The sequence below is a fragment of the Polyodon spathula genome, chromosome 18 (genome assembly GCF_017654505.1).
Source record: "Polyodon spathula isolate WHYD16114869_AA chromosome 18, ASM1765450v1, whole genome shotgun sequence".
NCBI lineage: Eukaryota > Metazoa > Chordata > Actinopteri > Acipenseriformes > Polyodontidae > Polyodon > Polyodon spathula.
In genome coordinates this window covers 3,510,196-3,523,593 of record NC_054551.1, presented here as the reverse complement: position 1 = coordinate 3,523,593, position 13,398 = coordinate 3,510,196, and the positions used below count along the sequence as shown (strand labels likewise).

Genomic DNA, 13,398 nt, shown 5'->3' with positions numbered 1-13,398 from the left:
CATCTCTTCAAATCTGTATAAATTGTAACTTCTGAGGCATGAAAATACTTATTCCTCAAGGAACAGCTATCCCAGTCGTCAGTAGCAATATGCGGAAAGTCATTATCACATGGGCATTCCGTGATTACCATAGCAACAGCAGCCACTCTCACTTAATACAGAAAAAAAAAAAATGTTAAGTGCATTTCATTTTCCTCAACAACATGCTTGGCCTGTAGGAAATGTACAAAATTAAGCTGAAGTACCCCTGAACTTTGAATTATCTTGCTATTAAATGTGAGTTTATCCACCCTTTAAATAATTATGGTCCTTAAAATGCAGCTGGATACATATTATTGGGAACTATAACTAGCCAGTTTGCACTAAATTAAATATTTAGAAGTGTTCAGTTGCTAATAAAGAGATCATTAATATAAATTGAGTTCGGGGTTTTAAAGGAGTGCCACTGTGTATATAAATGAAATCCATTAGAGGAAGTGTGGTGCTAAAACATAAAGGTGAAATTAAAAATCATGTTGGAGTGCTTCTAGAGTTATGGTTTATTGCTTTGGTTCCCTGGCAGTGCTGGGAATGTAACTATAATATGGTAATTTGCAAGTGACATTTAAGGAATAGGAAATAATTAGTCATTAAATTATTTGGGTGCAGCAACTGAAAATAATCGCATTTCCGTGCTTAATACCTTACAGTACTTTTAAAGGCAACGAGCGAAGGTGAGCCCTATACCCAGCTTATGTGTAATCTTTTGAATAGCATTTGGATTTGATAAATTCGAGGCTGAGTAAGTATTCAGTCTTATTCTGTGCTTCAGCTTGTGTGCCTCAGTCATCGTCATTCTCCAAGGAAATACGAGTTTACTGCAGTAACACCTTGGTACATAAAACTTACCGTCTCATTTATCGTGCCAGTAATGGTGTTTAACATGATGGCAGTATTACACCAGATGATGCATAAACGCATTTACACAAAAAACTTAACTTTTCGTGATGGTAAAATAGAGTTCCCTTAGTATAAATCTGTATTGTGCCGTTAATTGAGCCTTACCTGCAACATAATTAACACGTGCCTCAGACCAGACAGAGAATGAGATATGTCTTAAAGGTATCATTTCCTAGCATCATTTCTGCGTTTAAACCAATAGTAATAATAATAAAAACGTATATGTTTAAATATCCAATAATTACGTCATTTAAATATTTTGTTATTTGTAACACATACATTAAATAGCATTGTTAACTCGTCTGAACAGGATAGGCTACTTACTAGTTGGAAAACATATCAATCACGTTTGTAGCCTATTCGTTGCTCTAAGAAAATACCAGCTTCGAGTGAGCTTGTGTGGACTGTACATCAAGGAAAGAGATATATTGGAACATCATCCAGAACTGCAAGAAGACCGCACAGTTTTGTTTACAATCTGCCGTTCATCTTGCCAGCGCATCTCCCTTTTTTTCAGTACCAACTGTGTTAACCCGATCAGCTATCTCCTGCCATATTTTAAGCCACAGAACCTTGTATTTCCGAACAGCTGGTCTACATTGACAAGTACGTCTTTTCTTAATACTGCGAGTTACCAAGGGAGTGAATGTGGGTTTTCTTAACCTCTCACTCACGTCCAGCACTTTTAGTTCAGGAGTCGCTTGCTATACAAACACCGTTATGCCGTGCATTAAGACATGCCTGATATGTCCCCGATCATAACCAATTTAGAAATTATCCAGAGACCCATAGGAAAATCAAAAAACAAAAAAAACGACTGTTATCTACTGAGTAGATGAAAATAAACCTAAGAACACATACAAGTAGGCACTAAATTAAGAACATGATTAAAAGTGGGCATATAAACATACTCTACAGAGTTTAAACAAACTGAGATCGATCGGTTGGAAAGGGGCAAGACGCTTTCAGAAATACTGCTGGACTCCACTGGTTCCAAGTGCAAGATGTGGACTAAAATATTCTGAAAATCCGAAGTCTTTAATTGCATTTTGCAAAGAAAAGAAAGTTTGACTCTTGCCAAAAGAAAAAGTAGAAGATAGGCTTTGTGTTACTTGTAGCCATCCGTACACTGCGCGGTTTTCTATGTACATTTAAACCATGATGTTGTAGGCTACGATAAAAGAAAATGCACTAAAATCGTTTAGCGTCAGTGTAACATAATTTTAGTTTTCTTTATTTCTTTTTATGATGTGAACATAATTTTGATGTAAGTCTACCGGATGCAGTAATAATAGTACAGTATTTCATGTTAGATTTCAAAATGTAATCTTTTTCATTTCTCAGGTTTTAGTTATGTGGAAAACGACAAAGCGGTATGTAATTTAATATGTTAACGTAACATAATTAAACAGGTTTCATTTGACTTTATGACGCAAACTGTTAATACGATAGTGGTACAAAACATTGTTTGCCACGCCTGTAGATGCCATTGTGTGTGTGTGTGTGTGTGTGTGTGTGTGTGTGTGTGTGTGTGTGTGTGTGTGTGTGTGTGTGTGTGTGTGTGTGTGCGTGTGTGTGCATTTTATTTGCAGGCTACTTTTCAAACATGACCTTGATATTTCAGGCCTGTGACCAGGTCCAGCAGCTTACTTGCATTCCTCTGACAACCGGCTAGATGCAATGTCTCTGTAACAACACGTGACGGTAAATCACATTTCTGTCGAGTTAAATAACCAGGCAGTAGCTATATCAATCACGTGTTAAATACTGCCCAGTCATTTTTTTTTTTTTTAATGGACAGAAATTACCGTCGTCTTTTATGCATATGGACCCTTGCGCTAGTAAGATTTAAGGAAAAAAAAAAAGATAAACGATAGAATATAACAGGGAAAACATGATGGTTACCATGCAAATTTACTTTAGTGACGTTGTATATTAGGGGACTCGGAGAGAGCGTTTATTGTGTACATATTGTATAATAATGTGTTTTGAATGATTGTTTTGAAAAGGTGAGGCCACTTCAGGTTTCTAGTGGATTAAAACATAATTAATGATTACATTACTTGAAAAGCCTGGCTGCAGATATATACATATATCTCAAAAATAAAAATACAAATCTCATGGGACTTAAACTAAGTTAAATTATTAAAGTGAATAACCCAGGCAATACCATTGCGCGTGATAACAAAGTTATAGTTTATTATATTTAAAGTGGCTCAATTGGTGTATAATATTTTGTAAAAAAAAAAAAAAAAACTGTGCTTATTTAACAACTAAAGTAAACGAGTCTAAGTGTATGGTTCACTAAAGGTTAAGTAAACCTAAACGTTGACTTTATTACAAAATTTGAATATTAGCCAATAATGTTAAAAACGTGGACAATAGACATGTCAGTGATAGCTTCACTTGCAGAGTTATTTTCGGGGTTGGCTAACCGAGATAGGCTATGTATTCCTCTTCTATAGTGCAGGACAGCCAACAATATCAGATCAGTTAACTTTAATGCAGATACTCTACATGAATCCTGCTGACGAGGCACAGAGCCACTTCTTGTGAATATATTACAGAACGAGTTTTAGTTTTAGGCCGCTTCCCCTTGTCATCACTTTATTAATACAGGGAGATACTGTTTAAACAAAATGTGTGTGTGTATATATAAATGTATATGTGTATATATATATATATATATATATATATATATATATATATACATATATATATTACACATACACACACACACACACACACACACACACATTTTTTTTCTCTGTTTCTGGGTTTGTGGCTATGGAATGGGTTGTCTTGCGTACACGTTTCCTCCTGTCTCTATCCCCTCTCTCCTACCTTGATTTTGTTGTCTGGATTGAGTCAGCTGTTTTGTATGCTAGTATCTGCCTGGACTGGGTGCTTTGTAGAGAGAGAGAGAGAGAGAGAGAGAGAGAGAGAGAGAGAGAGAGAGAGAGAGAGAGAGAGAGAGAGAGAGAGAGAGAGAGAGAGAGAGAGAGAGAGAGAGAGAGAGAAATCGTGCCATGGATACTGAAAAAAGAATCGGCGCTTTAGATGAACGGGGCAGAAAGAGATACAGCAATCTCATTTTGAACTGTTTCTCAGGGATAAGTAGCTTGCATTTCCTAACGTCAGGTTTAAGGAAATGTGGCATCTTGACAGAAAACAACAGAGAATTTCATTCTTCGACCTAAACTGGTAAATACAGGTACTCTGTTTAAGGCAGGAAAAAAAAAAAAAAAAAAAAAAATCTACAAAGGATCCAAGTTTATGCAACATATCTAATGCAGCAAGATGTTGTGATTATAGTTTTTTTTTCACAAGTAGAGATAGAAATAAAGTACTGTTTTTTTTGTTTGTTTTTTTTGTTTGTTTTTTTGTTTTTTGTTTTTTACGGGGGCAATAAATAAATAAATAAGTTGGTGTTAAAAGGCAAAATAAGGTAGACATTGCCGGATCAGCACCAGCAATATAACATTTAAGACAAAGCGTGTTCCTTCATTCTCAGTGTGGTTCGATGCAAATGAAAAGGCGATCACATTTCAGTCGTTGTTTTTAATAGTAAACGTCTGGTTGTTAAATGGGCAAATGCGAACGTTAAGAGGACATGGACGGGCAACCACAAGACCTAAACCAATCAATGGGCACAAACAAGCGGGTGCTTTAAATAAAAGGGGAAGGGCATCAAATGCCAATCAAAGCGCGCATCAATGGTGTTAAAATCGAACACCCTTGAGTTCTGTGATTGAATGGGTATGTTGCTGATTTCTTTTGTAAGCCGGAGCTTCTAGTGAACATGTGGATTTCTCTTTCCCCAGAGCGAACATTTTCTTTGGTTACCGGTTTTACTGACATTGTCATCTGGCGTATCTTTAACTTAAGACTCTTACCTTTCCTGATTAAAACAAGACAATAGATCTAGTTGTAAACGACTTTAATTCTCAGCTTAACGCAGCTTTTGAGATGAAGCGAAAATCGAAGACAGACTCTAAGCGAATTTCAATAAACTCGACTTAGAGCCACCGAACACATAGGAAAAGACTTTATACAAAAGGTAAGCACATATTTCTGAATCCGTTATACTTTATTACATACTTAGACAGTTAAAAGAAGGTAAGAAACGAATCCAATCTTGTGACAGTTTATTTCTTAGATAATCGCGAAATACTGTATAATGTATATGCAACATGAAACACTGTTGGTCTGAAATTTTGTTGTGTTGTTTTAGTTAGTCACCATCATTGCGTACTATATAAATAGTGTGTAATGCATTTACGCACACATTCAACTTTGCCTTGTTTGTGAGTGCACTGAAAAGCTGTATGTTTTGCAAGGAACCAGGTATTATCAAATCTTTTATTTGTACTTAAATATACAACCGTATTGAAATACTAGATGGAATGGACTATGGTTATCACAAAGATCACAAAAGCTTTCCAAGCATGTGTCTAAGTTCTTAACTCGCTGACAATTGAAATCAAGATAGTTTATCGACTCTTTTGAATAATTATGTGTCAATCTATGTGATTGCCATAACTGGTATCCCTAACCTAAGCTGCAATGTTGACAGTATTAACAGTCCCTGGTGTGTTTTGCTGCTTAGTTTTGGGGATTCATAAATTACACTAGATTATATAGAGCACACGCAGCGTTGACGCCAGAAAACGACTAAAAGCCTGCATTAGCTAGATGAGACCGTCAAGTGTACTCCAGAGATTATGGTAATAGAGTTTCGATTTTCCTCTATTTTGCCATACTGCTTATGCCTGCCTCATTTTGGCACGCTCCGAATAACTTATCTTGTTTGGGATTTTACGGTCACAATTCAATTGATTTCAGATGAATAAGGTTAGAGCGAGGGGCTTGCAAGCTCAATGAGAGACTTAGACAGAAAGAGTGAGCGGGAGTGAGAGTGAGAGGTAAGGAACCTTCATTTTAAAAGTAAGTCGTTGGCAATAAAAATATTACACGACCATTATTGTATTGTAACTCCCATCTGCAGTCAATAAAATAATGCATTGTAATTGGTGGTTATCTTTGACATTCATAGTACAGGGAGGAGCGCACACAGTTATAGATCTTGTACATAAACTTGCACGCATATCTACAATAAACCCTGAGTATCTGTCCTTGGTGCGCAACATGGTTTGCACGCAGAAGTACCCAGTATTTTCAGTTGATATTTACGGTAAGTATATTTCAGTTCTTATTTAGTTTACATTTTTACAAATTGTGCGCAAATAAAACGCAGTTATTGCAAACCTTCCAAGTCATAGTGCAGACCGAATACAGTGTCAAATGTATTTGCTTGAAACTCGGCTCACTGTCTTTAAAGGGTAACTACCTGCTTGTCAGAAATGTGTTGTAGATGATGCCATGGTTTTAACTGTAGCTGTGATTCGTTTGGCACATATGTGTTGGATGTATCTACTCGGGATGTTGTCCTTTGCTATAACAATCTTGTATTATAACCGTGTTTCAATGGGGCGAAGAGCAAGCGGCTAACAAACTATTCAAAATTAAAAGTCTATTTTAAAAGTCTGTCCCAAGTTTGAAAAATGATTAGAAGTTTGTTGTTATGAGAGTTGTTTATGTTGTATTCTAAATGTTGTATGCAATGCCTAAATAGCTATCTCCCCTATTGGAATGTAACGTTTTCGATTACATGTAGTGCCAGAAGAGAGAGAGAAGAGAGAGAGAGAGAGAGAGAGAGAGAGAGAGAGAGAGAGAGAGAGAGAGAGAGAGAGAGAGAGAGAGAGAGAGAGAGAGAGAGAGATATTATCTATTACCTCATTTAAAATATAATTATGTGGTTCGTGCAATTTATTGTGGGTACTGCTTTAATATTAATAAAGTCATAAACACTTCTCTAGGGTATTAATTTGGCTCTTATGATGTTCTTTGTTCTTAAAGCCAAGTTAATAATTAATTAGATGAGTGACAAGTTTTAAATGATATGCTGTTTCAATGTACATTGTCACTGTTGACATCTGGATGGGAATATATCCCAGCCTCAATACATTAATCATCACACATCTATATATATATATATATACATATATATATATATATATATTATATTATATATTATATTATATATATATATATATATAATATATATATATGTATATATCTCTGCCTGTTATGTCTCTGCTGTTCAAGGAGAAATACTACTTGTTATATAAAGGTCAATTGTTTTAAGTGCTTAATTTTCCAAATCCCCATTTCCAAATTTCCATTTAGACAAAACGTATGGTTAATTATTTAAAAATGGCCCAGCTTAGACAATGAATTTTGTGAGATATAGGGATTTAATTAATGTAAATTTACACTGTACTATTTAATTTCCTTGAGCCAGCTTTGGACCATTAGGAATCAAACCAAGGCATTATCTAAGACTGCAATCTGCAATAGTAAAGATAACATGTGTAATGTCGACTGTTAGCATCAAACCCATATTAAATAAACATTGTTAATTATATCAAAGAAAACTACCTTGTACACCACACTGCTTTAATAACTGACCAACTGGCTAGGATGAATTCCCAGTACACCAATCTGAATTCCCTTTTATCAAATGTTTAACATGTATTTTATTACCAACACTACCATAAACTTTAATTGCATTTGCAAAACATATTTTAAAAAGCTATAATTGCAAATACATACCATCTTGAATTTTGTTAGTCTTGCAAGTAAGTGGACAGTTACATTTTTAAAGGTATCTCTCTGTGTTGTAATTATGGCACTGTGGTACCTATTTAGACAAGAACATGTACATCTTATTACAATCACACCACAACTTCAGATGTGTTTTTTCATGAGTGAATGTGTGAATATTCAATTATTTTACCAGTTACTTCAGTTTGGAAAAAAATATCCTAAACCTTCCACCCCCTCTACCACTGCCACATACCTATATGCAGGCAGTCAAAAGGCAGCCACCTTTGTATCTTAAAGCATTTATCATCCAAGTCATTTCCTGCAATACATCTGATTTCAGCTTGCTTATTGCATACAAGTACAAATCTATAGCCTCAGCTGTAAAATGGAAGAACCACACACCATAGTTCCATTCTGCAGTGCATACCAGTAGGATCCTAGAATTACATTATCACTTTCATCTTTTAAGATACATAAATTACCATCCATCAGAACTCGGAAAGCTCTATCTGTAAAAAGATTGATGGCATCAGTAAGCTCCTGACAGCTGTAATAGTTCCCCATAAGTATAAAAGAAAAGAACGAAAATGTGTTATTATCGCTGTGGTTTGTGAGGAGATTCTGAGTTTAAAAGATACTACCATAATGAAGTCATATCAGCACAAAAAAGAAATACCCACTGTGGCATAAAGAAAATTGTCTTTGGTTACCATGTGGTGTGGCTTTTACTTCTACAAAACATAATTATGCAAGCTTGCCACATTAATAAGTATGAGTGAACAATCTTCTGTTTCTACTTACTGTATTTACAATTTTTGACCCATGTTATGCGTATTCAGATATTGCATATATATTAGATAAAGGCTTACACTCTAAACAACTATGCAGTCTGTGTTAATTAATGTACAAACTGTGTTCTTTTCAGATCATTTAAATAAAGTCCACTGCATTTTTTGTATTTTGAACCTAGTTTTGATTTAATTTCTAAACAATCTAATCACTGAATACCTATCTCTCATTTGTTAAAATGCCCTTTATTATATATATATATATATATATATATATATATATATATAATGGAGATTTTTCTTCATAAACTAAAAGAGAAGTCAAATCCTACTGCTGTTTTTTTCCAAACACATTTTTTCAAAAATGGTTATATAATTTACATTTTCAATAAGCCTGTGACAGCAATAGAGTATCATTTTAAAGAGGGGGGAATCCATAAGGTAAGTTTGGTAATATCCTCAAGCCCTTTACAGGATAAGAAATTAAGTTTCTGATTTCAGTGATGTCCATCTTTCCTCTGATCTGCATCTTTGTGTATTATTAAGCGTTCGAGGCCTTGCCACAGCAGAAGACTCCTCAGATCATTAAAATCCTGCATTTCAGACTCACAAAGCCATCTCTCCCAATCAAAGTAATTTTAAGAGAAATGTTTCCCTTTCATCTCTGTAAAAGACAGCAGAAATACTAAAACAGAGTAACCAGCACAAAGGAAATCAACTGAGGATTCATTTTAGAAACTTCAATACTTTTCTCTTGATGCATGATACAGAACCTCATCAAGAATTTACATTTTCAGAAGAAAGGGAGATGCTATTGAAACTGGACAGTACAAAAAGTCCACACACACACACATACACACTGAACAACTGTTGGACTAACTTACTGAAGGTAACATTATGTAGTCCAAGAGTAGTGCTAACTGTGGTCTGTGAAACCAGCCATGTAGCATTCCGTGATATCTGTGGAGTATTGAAAACATATGTTGGTACAGAACTATGTTAAACTTATGTGTCTGGTTCAATCACTATGTAGTCTTTACACAGTATACGAAGGAAAATGCAATTATAGTACAACACCAAGTAACCGTGATGACTAATTGAGGTGTGAACTGGATATCTTATTTTCCGGAGAATTGAACCACACCCAAAAAGGTAAAAAAAAAAAAAAAAAACATTACAAAACCACTGCAAGCACCAGCCTGCTAAATGCTAATCCATATCCCTTTTTTAAAACCCCATTAGCAAGAGTGTGCTCCTGGTTTACTTGTGTCAGATAGCCAATATAGGTTTATATCCAATGCTAAATAAAAATGTTAGAAAATTGGTCTAAATATTTACAGTTTGGGGTTTTCTCAATCACTGGCATGGTCAAATGAAACTGCAACTAAAATAATGAGATTAATACACAATAAACAATCATTTACCCCGTCAGATCTTGCTATGATGCATGTTCAGCTTTCTGTCAGTTTGGGGAGCTGGGCTATGCTCTTTACAATGGTCTATCTTTATGGATTTAAACAAGGCTTAAGTTGTTATCAATTAGCATCAATTCCTATTCAAAGTGGTATTCTTAATTGGTCTACAGGTCTCGTGATTAAATAAATCTCCACCTCTAATCCTTTAATTGCTAGAGCCAGTGATTGGATTTCCATTAAAGTTATTGGTTTATGACTACCCGAATACATTCTTTTAAAACAAATAAACACACACAGTGAGCAGAGTTTTACCAATTTTTAACAGAAGACCGAACCAGGTGCCATAAATAATGATGCTCGGTGGTCAACAAAACTTCCATCCATTTCTTCTCTGCATTTATTCTAGTTCCCATGCTTGTCACACTCTGTTCAGAGAAAAAAAAAGAAAAGAAAAAAGTCAATGTATCTTCCCCAGCGAGGAGGAAATGATGTCATCCAGCTGAGATGAGCTCTGACAGAGTTCAACCCTTTTATTATTGAACTTTTTACAGGAGCTGGTCTCCCTGTCACAAGGAAGAGATCTCATTTTGTTCTGAAGTTTAATTTGTTAATGGAATTGCCTAGATATGCGAAATGAGCAAATCTGACTGTTCTTGTCAAACGTTCTTATCGGGTGATTCAAATCTATCTTAGAATCCTTTATTTGAGGTAACATGAATATATTATTATGATAAAATTAAAATTGCGATGAGTATGTCTAGAACCGTGTCATAGATATCAAACTGCATTTTATTCAGAGAGAGAGAGAGAGAGAGAGAGAGAGAGAGAGAGAGAGAGAGAAAGAAGCCCCTTTTCCTTTGGAAAGTCATTGCAAGAGTAATAGGAATAAGTGACATCACAGTGAAACAGATAGCTGCATAAGTTATTTTCAAAGATATATAAAATAATAATACAACGTATATTTGAGATCATATTATTGTCTAGTGGGGGAACAGTCGCAGAAGCATATTAGATGTTAACAGTATGTTTCTTTCGGCATACAGCAAGGCACAGCACAGCACAGCAGTCATTTCCAAATGCAGCCTTGTACATCGTTGTGACAGAGGTGGGTTGAAGCTTGTGCCCAGGCTTCAGTATGAATGGCTGCAGATTTAGCTCAAGCAGTGCACAGGAAATGGCCTGGGGGTTAAAGATGTAGATTCTGGAAATAAGCTTCTCCATGTCACTCAGCGTGTGCTTATGCAGGATTACAAAATCAATCACCAGGCTGCCTTGGCTACAGCATCTAAACCCTGACTGAAAATGTGGCAAAACAAAAAGTCATGTCGATGTGTACAGTAGATGTGTTACCCTCCACCGAGGGGATGTCATTTATTATGTCATTTGTATTATTAAGTTCTGTCACAAAGATGACTGCAGTGGGTGACATCAGACCAAAAACAGGAACCAACACAAAATAAACAGAGAGGTGGAGTTTGGTGAAGCTGAGCGATTGTTACCGCTCAGCATTTAATAATTAAACAAACAGAAAATAAAATGTTGCAAGACAAACAAAACACAGGACACGGCACTTTAGCCAAAATAAAGAGATGAAACAAAATGGACTAACACTTAAACAAACAGTGGACTAACAGACAAACAAACACGGTGAGTCAAAACAATTATTTACTTTAGTTTTTACTTTCTTTTCTCCACATCAGTTCTCCACTCACCGAATACACAACCCTGAGTGAGTAAAAACATGCTGCTTTTGTGCAGCTGTTCCGAGACTCGATTGCTAATCAATCATTCAATTGGAGTCTCGGTACAACTGCACGTGAATTAATAAGTGCAATTCCCCGTGCTCACATATTACTACATTTTACCTGCACGTGAAGTGCTGTGCAATCCTCGTGCCTAAATACAAATATACATTTTAAACCACTCGTGTTACGCAGACCCATTTATATCCCGAGTACCAATGACCATACACCAACATTAACACACTACACGCAACATACAACACAAATAAATAGCCTAGGGGTGGGGCACTTTGCCACAGATCTGAGTATGTTTCATTTATTGGTGTAGTTTAATAGTCTCAGTAGCAGACCTGTGGGCCTGGTAAATAGAAATTGGATTGGGAAACACTTTACATTAAGTGTCTCTAATTACTGTGCATTTTTAAATAGTAGTTAGTTCGTAAATACAGTACATGTGTACTTACACATAATTACAACGTTATTATGCATAGTTACAATGTACGATACTTAATGTGTAGGCGTAAATGTTTTTGCACCATATATGAAAATACACAGTTGTATCAGAAAAGGGTTAGGGTTGAATCGTTCTCTATTGCAGACCTTTTGTGCAAATCTGATAGTTTTAACTTTTACTTTTCACTTTCATTTAATTGGGGAATTCATGCTGCCTGCTGATTTAAGTAAGCAGAGAGAAGTCCTCATTTTTACATAACTAGCCATTCTGATCAGAAAGTCTACAAAGTACACCAATAAGCTAATATAGCTTGGTTGTGGAGTTTTACTTAGAGAAAATTGACTCAAAGTTGCCGGTCACATACATGAAGCCCCCTTCAGAAAATATTGTGTCTGAAAAGTCAACAGAGAATAACAGACAATAAAGATGCAAAAGCACATCATAAGAAATGATAGATTAAAAACATTTACACTGTAGGGAACAAACTGTTATGTAAAGGGAGGTCTAAAAACCCTAAAACTAATCACAGTAATTAGCTCCTTGGAGAGAAGTTGGATGTGAATAGTGAGACAGTCTAAAATAATTACAGTTTTTCTACAGGGGATGAAGGTGCACAGTATTTGCACGGCAGCTACATTGACAGTCACTGTCTGCATTATTCTTGTGTTTAGGAGCTCTTAATATCTCAGACAATGGGTCCTATTCACAAAGAAATGTAAAGATCTGTGAAAAGTGTATGTTAACGCTTTACTTAAAATGGCAGTAATAACGATGTAACTAAGCATCCATCCTTGTAATTATAATAGAATTAAGAAAATTACAATTGAAAGTAGTAATTACACATCGAATTTCACTGTGACTGATTACAGTGCAGTTAATCCAGTTTAAGTTAAGACATAAGAAAATCTTGGTATATTTTACTTTTCATTATTCATAAAAGCATAACTTATCCTCTGGGAGTCATAGATTAACCTTTCCGAGCTTAGATCCTAAAATACAGACAGGGTTTGGTCAAAATAAGTCACGACCTTTCAGTAAAATTCAATACACAATTTTTTTCTCCCTTGATGACATCTTTTGAACGTATGATTTCAGTGTCCAATGCTGTACAAAAAGTCTTTAAATGCCTCCAATAAACAAGTTGATGTCTGTATGAATTGTGGTGTCTTTGATTTAAAAACCTCAGTAGAGCACAGAGAAGGAACGTCTGTTTCAGTTTTAGTTTGAAACTTGTCATCCTTTTCCTGATGTATATAAAATATTATTTTAATGTATTGGACAGCCTGTGTTAAACAGATCTACTTTCAGTTTTGTATAGAAATCGGACAGTGTGTCATCAGATATCATGTGTCAGTGGCTTGACAGATGACTTAAAACTGCATCAGCTGCCG

The 13,398-nt window shown here is 35.5% G+C and overlaps 1 long non-coding RNA gene across 1 annotated transcript in view; it reads left to right on the top strand.

The window, feature by feature from the left end:
* The first annotated feature begins 4,356 nt into the window (after positions 1-4,356).
* LOC121330511 overlaps positions 4,357-13,398 on the top strand; it is a 99,826-nt gene continuing 90,784 nt past the window's right edge. The window contains exon 1 of the long non-coding RNA XR_005951870.1: positions 4,357-4,999. This is a non-coding gene — a long non-coding RNA (uncharacterized LOC121330511). The remainder of the gene's footprint in view (positions 5,000-13,398) is intronic.